This window comes from Centropristis striata, chromosome 7 (genome assembly GCF_030273125.1).
Source record: "Centropristis striata isolate RG_2023a ecotype Rhode Island chromosome 7, C.striata_1.0, whole genome shotgun sequence".
In the NCBI taxonomy this organism is placed as follows: domain Eukaryota; kingdom Metazoa; phylum Chordata; class Actinopteri; order Perciformes; family Serranidae; genus Centropristis; species Centropristis striata.
In genome coordinates this window covers 36,092,855-36,106,925 of record NC_081523.1, presented here as the reverse complement: position 1 = coordinate 36,106,925, position 14,071 = coordinate 36,092,855, and the positions used below count along the sequence as shown (strand labels likewise).

General features: G+C 38.6%; 1 protein-coding gene and 1 non-coding gene across 2 annotated transcripts in view; one reads left to right on the top strand and one right to left on the bottom strand.

The window, feature by feature from the left end:
* The window catches only part of sh2d3cb (SH2 domain containing 3Cb), a 138,806-nt gene that overhangs the window by 40,622 nt on the left and 84,113 nt on the right, over nucleotides 1-14,071 (top strand). The window lies entirely within an intron of this gene.
* LOC131975533 (U2 spliceosomal RNA) lies at nucleotides 1,093-1,278 on the bottom strand. Its single transcript, XR_009394741.1, has one exon. It is a non-coding gene; the product is annotated as a U2 spliceosomal RNA (small nuclear RNA).

Sequence of the window (14,071 nt, the reverse complement as noted above, 5' to 3'; positions counted from 1 at the left end):
TATTTTGTGTCTTTTTTTGTCATTTTGTGTCTGTTGTGTTTTTTGGTCTGCTCTGTTTTTATGTCTGGATGTGATGAAGAAGCTATGCTTTGGCGCTTTTGGAGACTCCAGAGGGTTAACCGGGCCCGGGCGGAGTAAAAAAAAACAATAAAACATTTCCAATCTGAGCTCTGTCACTAGCCTCGTGATAACTGCCACCTACAGTAGCTACTACAGCTACTGTAGGTGGCAGCTGTCGCGAGGTTAGTGTATGACGTCAGATGAGTGACAACCATACACTGTATAAATAAAGGAAGTGATGCGTCTCCAGCACACCTGGTAGAGGGTATATAAATAGAGTCTCAGCCCTCGCGAGTGGGCTGCCGGGGTTCGAATCCGGCTCGGAGAACTTTCCCTCTGTCTTCCCCTTTCAATCTGAATATCTCTCTATCAATAAGGCTATAAAATGCCCCAAAAATATATTTAAAATGAATAAATAAATAATGGACGTAGTCACCGTGACGTCACCCACAGGGTTCTGACTAACTGATTAATCCAGGTGTGTCTGATTATTGTTGTTGTGACAAAAATGGCGAGCGTAGAAACAGCGACGCCGGCGGCGCAATATGCATTTAAATAAGTATTTACAGTTTACACTGAATTTTCTTACATAACTTACAAAACGTGTGTTCAAAGTCAAGCAAAAACATATACATAAACAAATGCCAGAATATTAAGCTAAAGATAATAAACGTCATCTTGATACATTGCCGGTTAAGTTAATTAATGCCGTCTCAGTCGCTAAAGTTATTGTTTATTAATTTATATGCGTCCAATGATGATGTGCTATGTGCAACTAGGCCATTCAGAAAGTTATACGTTTCTTTATTGTGTTTACATGGACCGAAAGTCCGCTATTATCCATTATTGTTATTTATATATAACTGTTATTGTACTGTACTGTAAAATAAAAATAAAAATAAATCACAGAACATATTTCCATGATGAATTATGCTCCGCTGCTTTTATGAAACTAAGTAGCGGCCAAATTCAGCCAGTGTCAGTTAAATATTCAGGTTTAATCCACTTTATGGTTTTTACTTGCTAAATCGTGGAGATTCAACCTTAAAGCATCTTCTTCCATTTTCACAAATATGTGTCAGGGTGCTGATGCCAGAGACACATCCATGTCGTGAACTGATTTTGAAATTGCGGCGCTGAATTTATTTTTTATTTTTTATTAAAGTGATAAGAACAGATACTACACTTGATCTTAGCCAAAGGGCCGAGAGCGGCGCTGAAGTTAAGCAGGACGTCCAATTACGTAATGACGCACAGCTGCACACTCCGAAGGCTGTCCCATTTATGCGTTACACCAGTGAAAGGAAGGACTCTGGCCTCGCCTCCAGAGGACCCGACTCCGAAGGAAGGATCCTACCAAGGAAGGATCCTACCAAGGAAGGATCCTTGACTTTGGGATACAGCTAGTTTGTCCAATAATGGCAGACAGGAAACAAAGGAGCTGGCTGAAGTTCAGGAAGTAGTGCAGCTGTGCATAAAGCCAATTGTAGTTTATAAGTGGTTGACAAGTGGTGGTTTTAGCTTTCTTGTACGTTACATTACATGTCATTTTCAGCTGACGCTTTTGTCCAAAGTGACTTACAATAACTGCACTCAACCTGAGAGTACTAGACTCGGGAGTGCTATATGTTAAAGAAGAAAAGAAGAGAAGAAGAGAAAAGAAGAAGAGCATTTTTTTTCATTTTTTTAAATAAATATATATATGTTTGGTGACCATGACTTAATGGAGGTATTGTTGGAAGAGGTAGGTCTTAAAATGTAAGGGATACTGGAGCTTGGTTAGGGTGGTGGGACCGCCGGAAAATTTCCCTTATTTTCAAATCCAAAACTTGACAGGTATTTGCAAAAATATGCTATTAATACATAACATTTCATACTGACTGTATACGATTATAACCCCTAAAAAAGTTATCTTATTGGTTTTATTGACAATTTTTCTGCCTTTCAGTGATGAATAAAGCTGCACATATGCACATTCCTGTCCCAACATTATTATTGCTTTGATTATATGATTATTTTTAATAAAAGAGTCCAAAAAATGTGAGTGAGGTTTTGAAAATTCTGTCTTCATTTCCAGTTAACTGGTGGATAGATGGATCTCATTTTGGTTTGTGATTCTACTGTATACAGAACATGTATAGAAAACATTTGTGTGTGTGTGTGTGTGTGTGTGTCTGGAAACAAGCACATTTTGCACCATTTTCCTGCCTTTCAGTGATGAATAAAGCTGCAAATATGAACATTTCGATCCCCACATTATCATCACTATGATTATTTTTTAATAAAAGCCTCCCAAAAAATGTGAATAGGGTCATGAAAAATTCAGCCTGCCTTCAATTTGCATGAAAAAAAACTGGATAGTGCTGAAAAGACTGAAATATTTAGCATTGTTGAGCACGTAACCATAGTATGCTTGGTGATTCCAACAACTGAGTGATGTTTAAGGTATTGAAACTTTGGCCTGATGAAGGTGCTATGAAAAGTTTGAAGATGACCAAAGTTATGAAGATTCGTCCTTTTGGAAAATCATGAATGTCTGAACGTCCATGAAGATGTTGAGATGTTCCTATCAGGCCTGATGGAGCTCTCCGTGGACTCATCAGAGTTCTTTCCTCCTTTTAGTTATTTTGGGTGTAAAACATCACACACTGACTGACATGCCACCTCACAGTGTTTCTGTCTGTGTGAGCCGCCAACATGTCAAACAGCTTTTATCTCCATCTCGTCATCCAGACTCCACTCTGTAACACCTGAGACGACGATAGCACCTTTATATTTGGATGGAAACGGTGTCAGAACACGTTTAGACTCTGACTCGGAGCAGGCTGGCTGTGTGGGAGAGGAAAGTTGTTTCCACACAGCTACACTGGGAGGTCTCCAGTAAAACCACAGCTCGCAGTTTTAGTTCAGGGAAGGAGAATGTTTCTAGTTCAGGGAGCAGACAACCTCCTTTAACCCTCTGAGCCCCAACAAGCCATTTCAGGGTTTTTTTGCTCTGCAATATATACAATCTATATAAATCAGGAAAAAAAGGAAAAAATACAAGTTAAAAATAGCTGTTTTCTTAGTCTGGTGGCTTTAGAGGAAGCGTATATTACAGCTTCAGTTCCCTGTCAGGCTGAGCTGTCTGAGGCAAGGTTGTGTACACATAACTCTATGGAGTCTGGGGCTATTTTTTCCATTTTTGAATCCTTTTCATGTCTTTTTTGCGTCTTTTTTGTGTCTTTTTTGCGTCTTTTTTGTCTTTTTTGGTAATTTTGTGTCTTCTGTGTTTTTTTGGTCAATCTGTCTTCTCATTTTGTGTCTTTTTTTTTGTCATTTTGTGCCTTTTTTGTCATTTTGTGTCTTTTTTGTCATTAGAGGTCTTTTTTTGGTCATTTTGGGTCTTTTTTTAGTCATTTTGTGTCTTTTTTTTCATTTTGTGTCTTTTTTTCATTTTGTGTCTTTTTTGGTCATTTTTTGTCTTTTTTTTGTCATTTTGTGTCTTTTTTGTCATTAGAGGTCTTTTTTTGGTCATTTTGGGTCTTTTTTTAGTCATTTTGTGTCTTTTTTTTCATTTTGTGTCTTTTTTTCATTTTGTGTCTTTTTTTGTTAATTTTGTGTCTTTTTTTAGTCATTTTGTGTCTTTTTGTGTCTTTTTTGGTCATTTTGTGTCTTTTTTAGTCCTTTAGTCCAACATAAACTGTGATTTCGAATATTTTTTTTACTTTCAAAACATCATGCTCAATAAAGAATTTTAAATGTTCCGAATATGAACAAAGGTTGCAAATATAACATATAAGAGGGTTACATCCAGTTCTATCATTTTATACTAAATCTATTTGAGCTTGTCTCCAGTTTTACTTGGTATATCATCATCAAACTGAAACTGGCCTCATGGAGTTTACAGCCAGAACTTTAGAGGTAAATTTACAGTAGGGCTCCACGCTGCTTTGTTTTCTAGTCTGGATGTCATGAAGAAGTCTGGATTTGGTGCTTTTGGAGACTCCAGAGGGTTAAACCATTTTTTTTTCTGGTCATTTATCTCACTTTGCTGCGGCAGCCTGTCCACAGCTGTACATATCATTCTCACAAAAGCCACCAGACTCCTTTGACAAAAACAGTAATTTTAGCTGACAGAACACAGGAATATTTGTTTCTTTTGCTTCTTCACTGTCAATAAAAATACTAAGAAAAAAATCAGGAACTCTCATGTTCTGCAAAGTAAAATAGCTGTTTTTGTCAATGGAGTCTGGTGTCATTGAACAGTAAACAGACAAAAGCTTGAGATCCCTTCAGAAAGAGCTGTCTGACAGCAAGATAAAGGGATAGAAATATTATAAATATAACATACTTATATTTTTAACTTTTAATTAATTGCCTAATATCTAGCTGCTGCCCCGTCTACAGCAGTACATTTCACTCGCTTCAAAGCCACCAGACTCCTCTGACAAAAACAGTGATTTTACCCTGCAGAACAAAGATTGATTACTTCTTTCGCATCTTTGCGTCTGGTGGCTTTGAAAAGACAGCAGTACATGTCATTTGCTGTGTTCCAATCCCCATACTTCCCGTACTTACTATACTTAGTTTGCGCAGGGTGTTCCGATTCTGATCGGGGCGAAAAGAAGTGTACCTAAAGGACCCGGATGTTGCCCTCATAACAGTCAAAACGTTGAGTGTGGAACGATGTACACTATACGCACTCAACAGCCGCCATCTAGTCTACGTAGCGGAAGAGGCAGAGCCGCTCAGCTCGAAAAAAATGTTTGTAATGGCAGCCGAAACAACAGCGGAGCATTGTCTGTCAACATCAGGAGGAGTAGGTAACATTGCTGATGACGCCGGCGCATTCTCCACATTTGCTGCGTTAACGGAGCCATATTGCCGGATTGTAGAAGTAAAGATTAAACAACACAAAGGGTAATTTTTTCGGCGTTCAAAGCAGGAAGTTTTTGGCGGGTGATGAGCCGCGCCGGCTGTCGCAAACGTAATTTCCGGTAAGTGCACCACGGAGTATTAGATTTGGAACAACACTCACCTGCTGAAATCTGCGTACTTAGTAAGTTCGGATAGTGTACTCATGGAAGTATGGATATCGGATCACAGCAACTGCCTTCAAAGCCACCAGACTCCTTTGACAAAAACAGTAATTTTAGCTGACAGAACACAGGATTGATTGTTTGAATACCAGGGACTAAAAAAAGAAATGAGGAACTCTCATATTCTACAAAGTAAAATAGATGTTTTTGTCAATGGAGTCTGGTGGCTTTGAAGAGAGCGTAGATAAGAGCTTCAGTTCCCATCAGAAAGAGCTGTCTCACAGCAAGTTAAAGAGGTGGAAATATTATAAATATAACATACGATTAAACTTATATTCAACTTTTTTAGTATAGGTGCCTAAATCTGTTTAGCTGCTGCCCCGTCCACAGCAGTACGTGTCACTCTCTCCAAAGCCACCAGACTCCATTGACAAAACCAGTAATTTTATCTGGCAGAACACAGGAGTTGTTTGTGTTATTGTATGACTTTCTGCCTGTGCAGTATATTGATTAGCTTCTATGTATGTTTGGATTTGAATACATAAAGGACAATGCTAAAAACCTAGGAAAAAACTGGACATTGCATTAATTTATTCTGCAATTTGTTGTAGTTAAATGATTCATTTTTCCTTTCCGGTGTTTGTTTTCCTCCTAAATCTACAGAGGAAGAATTCTGAGGCATAATTTCAATGCAAAGTAGGAAAAGGAGCGCGGTCTTGGTTAATCAGCAGGTGATAAATAAGACTGAATACTAAACGATGCCCCCAAAAACAAACTGCACAGGGAATAATTAATTAATTTCATAACGGTCTAAAGTAAATATCAGTCCTGAACGTGCAGAGCTTTTTGCACCAACACTCATAAAACATGAAGCTTCTTAAACCTGATGCTTTCTTTATTTTATTCCTTCATAAAAGATATATTTTTAGCTTCCGGACTTCTGGCCGTTTAAAGCAAGACATTAAAAAAAAAATCACTTTGGGTTCTGAGTCAGTTTTAATTAACATTTTTCTGGGCATTTTTTTTTTTAGATAAAAAGAAAAGACTAATTGCAAAAATAATTTAAGTATAGCAATCATAATCCGTGCTCGAAGCAGACATCTCTGTTTTTCAGACTTCATTTCAAAGGTTGGTTTATATTTTATAGTATTAACCCTGAAAAGTGCGTGTAACAGTGTGAAACAGTGCTTTTTAGTGTGTTTATAGAGAGCGTGGACTTGGGTGCTGATGTGTTTTCATCTTTTCTCCTGCAGCCTGCGGCCAACAGCCCCAGGCCAGAGGAAGAAAGACCACATGAAGTCTTGAATTAGATGGAGCCGTAAATATTTGATGAGCTGCTGTGTGTTTCCAGCAGCTTAACGGGCGTCCAAGGTCAGAAAAAATCTGCAGTCTCACACACAAACACACACAGATACACAGATACATGCATGTGCACAGACGTGTGTTTCTGTCTTATTAAGATGATGCATTCACTGGAGTCGTACTGGAACCTTTGAGGAAAGTCTAACCTTGAAGCTGAGGTGAGGAACTTGTGTCTCCCCCCTGTGACAGTGAGAGTAATTACACACAGTAGTAGGAGTATTTTATGAATCCCAGCCTGTCCAACAGCAGTAAGACGAAGGAATTGCTTAATCATTCAGATTTTTTGCTCATTTGCTGATATTTTTGTTTGGCTGTGGACATTATTTTTAAAGACTGGTCCCCCCCATAGACTGTATACAAATAATGGACGTAGTCACCGTGACGTCACCTGTTGGTTTGTGGCCCGTTTGAGGCATCGAATTCAGCGTTAGACTCTTCGCCATCTTGCATCGCCATCTTGTTTCCAATACAGGAAACAGACCATATTTGGACTGTGGAGGAGGAGAGGGATCTGATCACTGACTACAGCCTCTCTACACCTCAACCTGACTGAGAGAAGCTGCTGCTAATTCATGTTAGCATTAACTGGGATGTTAGTTTTGGCAAAAAACAAAAACAAAATGTATCTTTCTTACCTCAGAAAACTGAGCAGCGACTCCTTGTGTCAGTGACATCAAGATGAAAAGTCCTGACACCATGTTTATGAACAAGATAGTCAAATGTCTCTGTCATGTTTTCATTATGACAGTTTACTCTGGAAATGTTTTCCAATGCAAAAAAGTCAGATCTTGGTGACGCTACCTGAAAATGCTCCAGACATACTTTATACTATGTACACAGCCATTTGAAAACTATACAGTAAAGTTACACATTACTGTGTTTAGTGAGTACAACACACTGAATATGTATGTTTCACATTTTTATAGCATATGCTCTTTGTAATTCTAATTTGTACACAGCATTGTGCAAAAGAAAAAAAAACTTATTTGCAACAAACATAAACTCCCTTTGTGTAGAGCTGTGCAAAACTGTAAACAATATTGCAGTACGGAACGGAACGGAACATACAACATACATAGTACTGTAAATCATTCATGCACATACAGACATTCCTCTCTGTCTGGCCACATAGTTTCATCTACATCACAGACAATATCATCTCTGGCAATGCAGCGAGGAAAGTATCTCCTCGAGTGGTGAATCCACCCGCTGCAGTGGAAGCTGAGGTTCACCTGAGAGAAATTGTTCAATCCCGGAGACATTTTCAGGAAAAAATAAAGCTGAAGAAAAAATGTATAAAATTAGCTTGACAGATTTTGACAACTAGTTCAACATTTTTGTATGTAATGACTCAAGCAATGAAATGAGGACTATTAGTTTAATATGGAATGACTATTCAGCATTCACAAGTATAGTTAATTTTGACTGACATGACATAAGCAATGATAAAGTTATAAAACAGCAGAGAGTTGTATGAAAGCACTTGATGACTGTCCAAAAGCATTTGTAATTTGTTGTAAGGAGAAACTGCTACTATGATGAGCACAAATGACTAAATGTTGTGGAGGTTCAACTAACTGTTGTGCAAATATAAAGAGCAATGTGAGAAATGCACCAAAGCGACTGAGAAAAACTGTAATAAGTGAAATACGTGCTAATAAGCTTAATCAGGATTGTGTGACCTCATTCTGCTGACACAAACACGTTTGGCAAGTTTTCAAAACATACTTACGTTCCAAAAGTTCACTGAAAAAAAATCCCCATCTAAATGGCTAGAAACTACTTCACACCTATTTAAAATGATCATATTTTGCACTGTAGCTTCAAAGTCTCTTTGACTTTTTATAGATCTTGTTATCTCTGTTTATGTCTTGATGTTTGAAGGTGCTTTTCAAATAAATCTGACTTCAAAAATGTTCCCTTAACCCAAAATGTCCCTTTTTTCTGTTTTATAAAACAAACAAAACATCCTCCCATTCCACTTTAAAAACGGATCCATATTTTGAAGGACGTTTTTTGTTTTATCGTTCCAAAAACAACAACAGAAATATATAAAAAAATCAATGAAATAAAACCAGTCAAACTATCTTAAACTTACCCTTCACACACAGACAGAAAATGCCCAGGGTTTAAATAAATTAGTTTAAATAATGAAAATGAAAGAGACACAAACACACGTCTACAGCTTCAACACCTGATCAATTCATCACTACATGTTGTCTCTCGTGTCTGCATCATTAAAGCGTCGTCAATACTTCACTCATTTATAATTAAAAGCTGGCAGCGAGCTGAAGCTTCAGAGGAAATAGCAGCTCAGTAAACGTCTTTCTGCTGCCGCTGGCTTCCGTCCATCTGTGCTGTGATTTACACACGTCACCAACACTCACATCCATCTGCTGCATGTTCACTGAGACTAGAGCCTCAGGGTGCTGAGACCTGCAACAAGCTCTATTTTTAGGCCACTAGGGGGCAGAAAACACAGCAACTGACTGGTCGGAACCAAGTTATCACGCACGAGGAGGTTAACTCTATAGAGTCTTGGACTATTTTGTCCATTTTTGTGTCTTTTTTGGTCATTTTGTGTCATTTTTGGTCCTTTTTTGTCTGTTGTGTCTTTTTTGGTCATTTTGTGTCTGTGGTTGTGTCTTTTTTTTAGTTATTTTGTGTCTTTTTTGGTCATTTTGTGTCATTTTTGTGTCTTTTTTTGTCATTTTGTGTAATTTTGTGTCACATTTTGTATCTTTTTTTGTCATTTTGTGTCTTCTGTGTCTTTTATGGTCATTTTGTGTCTTTTTTGGTCATTTTTGTGTCTTATTTTGACGTCATGAAGAAGTCATGCTCCGGCGCTTTCGTGGACTCCAGAGGTTTAAACCTCTACCATTGTCTTTGCTATATTTTTCATTCATTTTGTGACTCATTTCATGAATAAAACAGTTTGTTTTCATGGAAAACAACAAAGACATTTTCTGGGTGACCCCAAAAACTAGCTAGTGTATGCTAAGCTAGGTTATTCGTTCTGACTTCAGCTCCACCCGTTTCAGATGTCATCAGAGGATTGAATGGGTGTTATTAGCAGTTGTTAGCATGGGTGAGTAGAAGTCTGCTCCACCTGCTGGCAGGTTGAGAAGGTTGTTATCAGAACATTTAATGACATGGTCACATTTAGGAAAAGGTCTCAGTTTCCTTATGATTAAGCATATTAACAATGGCACTGCTAAACAACATATGTTAATGAAGCTGATAACAACCTACTGAACCTGCCAGCAGGTGGACCATACTTATATCTGACAACATGCATTCAATTATCTGATAACATTCGAATCAGGTGTCAGCTCTGGACTCAGATCTTTTTGTCCAAATCCAAAGAGCTCATCTTCGTGGCTGTAATGTGGATCAAAGAAGCAGGTTGTGTTTTAATATAGACTCAAAGATTTGATTTTAAAGTAAAGTCTTCACATATTGTTTGACATTTGAACAGAGCCGGTGGTGAGACAGAGCTCTTCTTCTGCAGTATATAAAAGCCTTATTTGACCCCTGTGCAGCTCAGTGAATGATTGATCCGTTATCTGCAGTATTTGCTCTTTCATCTCACACTGAATGAGATTACGTACTGCGGTGGAATCTTTTTAATCCAGCACCGACTCGTGAACCCTCATTTGTCTTTAAAGTGAGCAGAGAAAGAAGCGCTGTGTGAATGTGCTCTGCAGAGGAAATAAAGTGCAGACAAACACATCGTCTGTGGGAAGACTCACACATCCTCTGTGGCCTACTTCTGGGTGATAAGTCTTCTATTTTGGGCGGTCGTTAAGACAGGTAGCATCACCTGGGAATTACCTGAAAGCCACAGAGCAGCGATAAATCACAGCCGTGGAGACGAGCTCTGCAAACGAAGCGCAGAGGGAGAGAGAGGAAGGAATTAGCAGCAGAACGTGTTTCTTCCAGCATCCAGAAGGTAAAAACAAAGACGGCATGTAAAACAGCTCTGGAGGAAAGCTGGGCACGCAGCGTGGTGAGATGAAAATAGTGACAAACTGTTCACATGGCAGCATGGTCACCCATCCTCTCCCCCCACCTGCTTTAAAAACAGGGCCTGCACTGCAGCTTTTGTTACCAGTAAACAGTCCGGGCTATTTGGCAGAAAAAACACCACAGCGTTCATCAGTCAGAGACAAATATCTGAGACAGCCTCATCAATATTTCAGTGCACACAAAAAGGAGGCCAGTGGCTTTATATGCTGACATTTCTGTGTCGTTATTCAGAACGAGATCTCTGCTGTTCATTAATGCTTCGGGCTGCGCATGCTGACAGATCTGGGCTGTGTTTGACTTCCTCAGTTTACTCACACAGGGATAAACATATACAGCAGGTTACACTTTTATTAGCACAACACACTGGATTCAAATAAGAGAACAAAACAGGACATAATCCACGAAGAAAGAAGAGTAAATATTGATCACACAGATTCAAACGAACAAGTTGATTGCTGGAAATGGGAGGTAGGGGCCTGCTGGCAGGTTGATAAGGTTGTTATCAGCCCATTTAATGACGTGGTTATGTTTAGGTAAAAGGTCAGTTTCCTTATGATTAAGCAAAGAAAACACTTCTCTGATGCCGCTAAACAACACACGTAAATGAAGCTGATAATGACCTAATGGCCTGCCAGCAGGTGGAGCAGGTCCCTTCTCGCCCATACTAATGTCTGATTACATGCATTCAATCATCTGATAACACTGGTCTGGACTCAGACCGGTAACAATCCTTGTTTATTTGTTTATTTGTTTATTTATTAAGGATTCCCATTATCTGGTACCTTAGTACCCAGCTAGTCTTCCTGGGGTCCACAGAAACAACACAGAATATATACAGAAAAACATATTCTCAACATATCAAACATTTACAGGTAAGGTCAATCACAATAAACCTAAAAAGGGTAAGAAAAGGAAAGAAAAGGTAAGAACAACATTTAAAAATGTACAGCTTGTATAAATTAAGATTTCAGTTTCTTTTTAAATACCTGAGCAACATGGTCTCACAGGAATCCGTGAAATAGCCACGGATTCGCTTAACTCAAAATCCGTGGAATAGCCACGGAATCACTCAAATTTCTGTGAAACTGACACGGATTTCCCTACAATGCATATCCCGTGGCTATTCCAACATACAAAGTGATTATGTACATTCACTGAGTGAATATTTAGAAAATAAAACATCGCTAGAAATTTTTATGCAGAAACTAAGTCAAAATATTGATTTTTTTCACTAAAAATGTGAGAACTGTCCGCCATGTTTTTTGCTCTGACCGCCAGGACCTTGAAAGTCACGTGACTTGGAACAAACCAATAGGAACAACTATTAACTTGCACTGTAGCGAAATCCGTGTCAGTTTCACGGAAATTTGAGTTATTCCGTGGCTATTCCACGGATTCCTGTGAGACCAGGTTCCCTTGAGACCTGAGGGGTGCTCCATCAACGTAGCTAAACAAACCGCGGCTTCATTGATAAAGCCTGGTTAGAATGAACACCAACTTTCACTTCAGGCTAAAGCCGTTCCACTAACGCAACTCAGCTATGTTTTTGGGCGAAATTGAGTTATTGTTTTGAAGAGTTGCAGCTAACAAGGAAAAAAATGCCTATAAATAAACATGTTTTTATGGGACATTTTTGTATATAGTTTTATTTATGTTTATGTTTAAATTTTACCTTTTTATATGTTCATATTTGTATCATATGTTCCAAAACAGTTCATTGAGCGTATTTGTGGTTTTTATTGTAGTAAATAGTATAATTTTTCAACTCGGATTTCATGATTTATGTATTTTTGCGCTCAATATGTTGATAAAGTAGGTTCAATCGAAAAAATAATTGTCAGATCATATAGGGGATTTTTTATGTGGTACATTATGGGCAAAATCAAAAGTGTTCAAAAATGGCCAAAATAGGCTCAGACCCCAGAGGGTTAACATTCTGCATTCTCGCTTGTCTTAAAGGAAAAAAAGTGACCCACCATTATTAAATCTCTAAAATAAAGCAGTTTCATTGAGTCAAAACCCCCAAATCTTATTTTTCAAAAGGAAACATCCTCTCATGCATGAATCACTTTGTGAATATCAGGGTTCTCTATCTTGTGGAACAATAACAAACTTGAAGTTCTTTGGCGTTTCTTTAGTTATATGATGTTATATATACAGTACAATAAGGAAATTGGCTTCAAAATACACATCTTGTCATTTTTTTAGTCATTGCCTCCAACCACAAGGTGTATAACAACAGTAAGTGAGATAAAACCTTTCAGCCAATGTTCATCTTGAAAAAAGATCATTTAGGTTGTTTTTTTCTACTGTTCAGTATAGCGGCGGGTCAATTTCGACCCTTAAGACAAGGGTTAAAAACTGACAAAATACAACTTAACTCCAAAGGGTTAAAGGAGCTTTAAAATGGGACTAAAGTACAGTTCATGAGTAAATGTGCTGAAGCCACAGAAGACATTATCCAGCTGCTGTCTGTGACATATAAAAGGAATGTGTCAGCGAGTTGTTCCTGTAAGAAGCAGAGTATATCAGGAGTGGATCAGGAGATGAATTCTGCTGTGGTTCAGTTGGTAGAGCGGCTTGTCTTCTGATCGGAAGGTTGGTGGTTCGATCCCCGACCATGATGCTGCGTTCATCCGTGTGGGAATGAATTCCCAATGGTGCACTGCAAAAAATAGAAAAGTTGGGTGAACTCAAAATTTCAAGGCCACACACTTCGATGAAATTTTAAGTTGGACAATTAAACAAAATATTTTAAGTTTTGTTTTTGAGTTTGCGCAACTCTGAATTTCTCTGGCGCGATTGTAACGCTGCTTTGAATGTAGCTAATGTTGTGACCACAATTTTGAGTTAGCATTGATACGCTAATGGCTACTCTTGTAGCTTTAACAAGCAGCGCTGCTAGCATCAGTTAGCAGCTAGCATCAGTTAGCCGATAGCTTTCGCTAATGACCAAATTTCAGCTTGTTGTGAACCCCAACTTAAAGATATAAGTAACAACAACTCACCAACTTGTTTTTGAGCAGACAACTGGCTTTCTTTGTTGTGCTAACTTACATTATTGCCCTAAATCTCAATAATTTATATTTCCAAGTTTTACCAAATTAACTGTTTTAGGCCAAAAAATACAAGTTGGCTTTTTTTGCAGTGTGGCAGGTGGCACCAGTGTGCCCTGGTAGCCTCTAACACCAGTATGAATGTGTGTGTGAATGGGTGAATGAGCATAGTGTGTAATGTAAAGCGCTTTGGATAAAAGCGCTATATAAGTGCACCCCATTTACCATTTTACCATCTTTTCTCTCCATAATCCTGAGTGATCAATCAGGATCGGATCCTGAATCGCTGCTACAGGACACTGACTGCATGTTTTTAATTAACGTGCAGTGATTCTGCTTTTATTCACTCGAGTGCAGTGGAAAACATAAATTAGCTGGTTTGCAGCTCGGAGGGCCAGATGGCGCCGTGAGTTGAGGGACACATTTTAATTTGATCAACCAGATGTCCTCGCCGTCTTCCTGTTTATTTGTGGTAAAAGAGACCTTGACAGCGTCGTGTCAGACGGCGTGTTTCTTCATCAGCAGATGGTTCAGACAGGAAAG